The sequence below is a fragment of the Rhinatrema bivittatum genome, chromosome 12 (genome assembly GCF_901001135.1).
Source record: "Rhinatrema bivittatum chromosome 12, aRhiBiv1.1, whole genome shotgun sequence".
Lineage (NCBI taxonomy): Eukaryota > Metazoa > Chordata > Amphibia > Gymnophiona > Rhinatrematidae > Rhinatrema > Rhinatrema bivittatum.
Window position 1 is genome coordinate 33,279,535 of NC_042626.1, and position 6,000 is coordinate 33,285,534.

Genomic DNA, 6,000 nt, shown 5'->3' on the forward strand with positions numbered 1-6,000 from the left:
TCTTGGGACCTTAATCTGGTTTTGGGTCGGCTCATGAAACCACCATTCGAGCCTCTTCACTCTTGTGAACTTCAATATCTCACATGGAAAGTGATTTTCCTTTTGGCAATCACTTCAGCTCGCAGAGTTAGTGAATTACAGGCCCTAGTTACTTATCTGCCTTACACTAAACTTCTGCAGGACTGGGCGGTACTCTGCACTCACCCTAAATTCTTACCTAAAGTAGTTTCGGATTTTCATCTCAATCAATCCATCATACTACCTACCTTTTTTCCCAGGCCCCATGCCAATCCAGGAGAGCAGACTCTGCATACCTTTGACTGTAAACGAGTTCTAGCATTCTATCTAAACCATACAGCTGCCCACAGGAAAAACACTCAATTATTCGTCTCTTTCCACCCTAACAAATTAGGGCAGCCTGTGGGTAAGCAGACTCTCTCCTCCTGGCTGGCGGACTGCATAACCTTTTGCTATCAGCAAGCGGGCATTCCATTTCAAGACCGTGTTAAAGCACACTCTGTGAGGACCATGGCGACTTCAGTAGCACACCTACGATTGGTGCCGCTTCCTGACATTTGCAGGGCTGTAACCTGGAGTTCTCTCCACATCTTTGCAGTCCACTATTGCTTGGACAAAGCCGGAGGACAAGATTTCATCTTCGGCCAGTCTGTCCTTCGTAACCTATTTACAACGTGACATACCAACACCCTTCCACCTGCCCGGTGGGGTTCAGGATGCCCTCTCCCAAATTCCACCCCAGTTGTTGTGCCTGTTGCACGCCTTTGGGTACATTTGGTGCATGTTCGGACATCCTCAGCTCAGTACTCACCCATATGTGAGGACTACCATCCTGCTTGTCCTGTGAGAAAACAAATGTTGCTTACCTGTAACAGGTGTTCTCACAGGACAGCAGGATGGTAGTCCTCACGAAACCCGCCCGCTGCCCCGCAGTGTTGGGTCGGTAACGTTTTGTTATTTTATTTTTCGGCACTGCCTGTAGCTATCAAATAAGACTGAAGGGGGACCCCTGCTGGCTGCAGGGTTAGTGCCATGCTGGGCATGCCCAGTAGGGGCCAGTCAAAGTTCTGGAAACTTTGACAGAAGTTTTCCGTGATTGGGCTCCATCCTGTAATGTCACCCATATGTGAGGACTAACATCCTGCTGTCCTGTGAGAACACCTGTTACAGGTAAGCAACATTTGCTGATTATTAGAAATGAAACCAAGAACAAAGCAAAAAGAAACAGAGAAAACAAAAGAATAAAAGGAGAGAAGTGCTCGCCCCTCTCCCCCTCCCCACCCTGCTATCTCTTTTATGGGGTCTCCGAAGTTGATGAATGGCAGGAGCAATTCCCCAATCGCTCCTGCCCCACTGGGTCCCGCATTCAAAATGGCACCGGGCGGCTCCGAATCCAGTGCCATTCTACTGTTCGGCCGTATGCTGTAGGATTGTACCACACCATGGCCCCTGTCTCAGGGCTGACCAGTGAATGGTGCCCAGTGGGGCAAGCGTAACCGGGGATCGCTCCTGGGCCTTTTCAACTTCAGACTCCATGGATGAGGTAAGAGGCAGCGGGGGGAGGAGGAAAGCCTTGGCGTGTGAGAGTGGTTCAGTTTTTTAAATACTGATGCTGGAATTTTTGGGCTTTTTTAAAAATTTTTAAAATGAAAATCCCTGAATTTCGGCAAGGATTTTTTTTTTACCCCGTTTTGTTTTCTAACCAAAATGAAGCAAGGATTTACCTCATGTTTTCCAGTTCGTTAGAAAATTGAATGCATATTCAAGATAGGTTGTGTGCTTCTGACCTTCCCACTCTGTTGTGAGCACTAAGGCAACAGTGAGTTAGTGTGAACAAGAGTTAGTCTAGGAGGGCAGCAGGGAACTGAACATCATGGGTAGTACATTGGGCACCCTTGTGCAGCATGACCAGTATGATGATGGGTGGGGTGGTGGGAAATGATTCAGCTTGGTTTCTCACCCTCGTGCACTGTCAGCAGTGATGCGATGGGTAGCAGCATGAGATGGTGGTGAACAGACCCATGTAGGCTGAGCAGTTCCTTATGCTTGAATGCTGCAAGATGGTGTGCAATGGTTTTTTTTTATAGGAGGTCCATGAAGCGTAGGTTGCTTCCTCAGTCCTGTACACTGTTAGCAAAAGGGCGCTGGAAAAATGGTGGAATAGGATGGCGGATGGATGCTGTGGTCAGGCAGTGAGAAGTGGATCCATCATTTCTCACCCTCATGCACTGCGCTCAGCACTTAGCCCTTCAACAACTTAGACATATCCCTTTTTACAGGTACTCCGCAGTCACAAACCTGCAATCACCTGCTTACTCTATTGTATTAGAGGTTCTCTGAATATTCGGAAGGAAGGGGGGAGGGGGGAAGGGGAAGGGAGCTTCAGAGGTACATTGAAAAATTCATTTGAGAGTAAGAGTACTACAACCCTTTGTTACTTCTAGTTATCACTGTTATCTGTTTTAACATATGCACTACTAATGTATGGAATAGCAGACTCATGTTATTTATTTACAAGATTTTGTGATCTGTAAGTGGAACTAGATTTTTGTCTTCAACAGTTCTTTGTATAACTTCTACACTTAAGTTAATAAAAAGATATATATATAAAAAAGAAGGTAATTCTGGGTAATGGTGTTGGAATATGATGGCAGTTAGATGGAAGGGAACGGATCCATCAGTTTCTCACCCATGTGCACTGCAAGCAGAGGGGCAATGGTGCTCTGGTGCCAGACAGTGATGAGTAAAGTCCAGGGCAGAATGATCAGCACGATAACGAGGATGTCTCTTCTCTTCGGCATCTCCAGGGCAGACTGGACCCAGCGCTCCTCATTACCTGACAGCAGAACCTCAAAATAGAACAGCAGAGCACATGGATAAGAGATATCAGTGTGCAGAAAGGAAACGGGAGAGGCAGAGCAAGCACGTGCAACACAGCAACACACCATTTACATCTTACCAGTGATTATAACCCACCCATTGCAGAAGCAGGTTTGGTAGTGCAACTGCTGCACAGGATAGAGGAGAAATTCACAAGGGCTAAAGGAGGAGCCGGCAGTTGTGGAGGAGCATCAAGACAAGTATTTGGGTAATTGAAGTCTCCCATTATTACCTCACTACCAATTTGGTTAGCTTCCCTAATTTCTCTTAGCATTTTACTGTCCATCTCACCATCTTGACCAGGTGGACGGTAGTTTACTCCTAACACTATAGTCTTCTTCGACACACAAGGGATTTCTACCCATAAAGATTCAATTTTGTATTTAGTCTCCTGCAGGATGTTTATCCCGTTGGACTCTATGCCATCCCGGACATAAAGCGCCACACCGCCTCCCGAGTACTCCTCTCTGTCATTGCGATATAATTTGTACCCCGGTATAGCACTATCCCTTTTGTTGTCCTCCTTCCACCATGTCTCTGAGATACCATTTAAGTCTATGTCATCATTCACTGCTATACATTCTAATTCTCCCATCTTACTTCTTAGACTTCTGGCATTAGCATACAAACATTTCAAAGTTTGTTATTTGTTTGTATTTTCATTCTGCTTTTTAATTGATAGGGATAAGTCAGAATTTTTTTAGCTCAGGTGAGTTTTTAGTTACAGGCACTTGGACTACTTTTCTTATTATTGGAACCTCTCTGTCGGGATACCCTAATTCTAATGCATCATTAGTATCTTTTGAGGATACCTCTCTCCGAACCATGCACTGCAGAGTGACTGTCGGCTTTCCCCTTTGTTCTAGTTTAAAAGCTGCCCTATCTCCTTTTTAAAGGTTAGCACCAGCAGTCTGGTTCCACTCTGGTTAAGGTGGAGCCCATCCCTTTGGAAGAGACTCCCCCTTCCCCAAATGGTTCCCCAGTTCCTAACAAAACTGAATCCCTCTTCCTTGCACCATCGTCTCATCCACGCTTTGAGACTCCGGAGCTCTGCCTGCCTTGGTGACCTGCGCGTGGAACAGGGAGCATTTCAGAGAATGCTACCCTGGAGGTTCTAGATTTAAGCTTTCTACCTAAGAGCCTAAATTTGGCTTCCAGAACCTCCCTCCCACATTTTCCTATGTCGTTGGTGCCCACATGTACCATGACAGCCGGCTCCTCCCCAGCACTATCTAAAATCCTATCTAGGTGACGCTTGAGGTCCGCCAACTTCGCACCAGGTAGGCATGTTACCAGGCGATCCTCACGCCCACCAGCCACCCAGCTATCTACATTCCTAATAATCGAATCACCAACTATGACGGCCAACCTAACCCTTCCCTCCTGGGCAGTAGGCCTTGGGGAGATATCCTCGGTGCGAAAGGACAATGTATCACCTGGAGAGCAGGTCCTTGCTACAGGATCCTTTCCTGCTGCACCCGGTTGATGCTCTCCAATCATGAGATCTTCTTCCTCCAAGGCAGCACCAGGGCTTCCAGTCTGAAGTTGGGACTTGGCTACTATGTCCCTGAAGGTCTCATCTATATACCTTTCTGTCTGCCTCAGCTCCTCCAGGTCTGCCACTCTAGCCTCCAGAGATCGGACTCGTTCTCTGAGAGCCAGGAGCTCTTTACATCGCATGCACATGTACAACTTCTCACCAGTGGGTAAAAAATCATACATGTGACACTCGATGCAAAAGACTGGGAAGCCCCCCTCTTGCTGCTGCCTTTATCTCAATTTTGTTCAGTTCCTAGTTAAGTTTTAGGTTGCTATGGGAGTAGGAATGTGTCTAATTAACGTCCTTTAAATGTATTAGTGAATTCACTAAGGGGGTCATTTTGAAAGGAGTTACGCATGTAAATGTGACATACTATCGTAGCAATTTTCAAAAGCTATTTACTCGAGTAAAGTGCACTTACTTGAGTAAATCCTATGGACAATTCACTGGCATTTACTCGAGCAAAAACTCGAGCAAAAACCAGTTTTGCTCGAGTAAATGCTTTTTAAAATCCGCCCCTATATGTCTGGTAGGTGCCTACAAGGGACTGATAAAACTCTCAATAAAGTGTTTGAGGGGTTTTTTTTGTGAAAGTGGCACCTGCCTATAAATTAAAGGATGAGCTAGGGGTGGGTGGGCAAGGGATGGGAGGGTTGGGAAATCCAAACAGTCTAACTTCAGTTAGTCAGCCAGAGTGACTCTGCTCTCTTGATTATCAAATGTTGGTACTAATCAAACCAAATCACGCTACCTCAACACCTTTCTAAGGTGAGTAACTGAAATGAACTTTTCAACCTTTTTACTTAGGTACACACTGCTCCTAGCTTATTTCTAGCTTCTGGCTACTTTTTTTTTTTTTAAATACAAACACTCAGTTCTGCGTACTAGCTGCCTTACTGACTGACCATTTAAAAATACAAACAGTCTAACTTGTTTATTCGCTGCCTTATTGACTATTAAAAGCACAAACACACTAAATAATATTTGCAAATAGTTAACTTTGCCTCAATACTTTTGAAAAAGACAATGTCCCAAGCGAAAACTTACTGATTCCTTTTAGCCACCAGCAAGGTGATTCCTCTCCTCTCAGTGCTCCCACTGGAATGCAACCGAATCAGAATTTGCAATTAATGTAGCACTGGAAAACGCTTAAGCAAACAGTTTAAAAACTTAGCCGGAAATCTTTAATGAGATACACGTCAGGATGAATATATCTCATCTAAAGTTACACAAGTAACTGAAACGTATCCTCCCGTGTGTTCACGTGGCAGCCTTTTGACACTTATTACTGAGCATTCTTTGTTAATTATGCCACTGCATTTCCTTGCTTGGCTCACTGGCCAAGTTCAAGAATATATATATATATATATATATATATATATATATATATATACTATTTTCCATGTATTTAATAATCTGCAACTACACCAATCCTAATGAAGACTATTTTCAAAGGCATTTCAGAGGGTAACATGTTGCTGGCCGGTTATAAAATCGCCTGTCCAACAATTGGCAGGTAAACAGACGTGTATGGCCTCCGTGCACATAAGTTTACATGGACT

At 44.8% G+C, this 6,000-nt stretch overlaps 1 pseudogene; it reads right to left on the reverse strand.

The window, feature by feature from the left end:
* Nucleotides 1–5,652, reverse strand: part of LOC115074328 — a 47,908-nt pseudogene extending 42,256 nt beyond the window's left edge.
* Nucleotides 5,653–6,000: the final 348 nt, after the last annotated feature.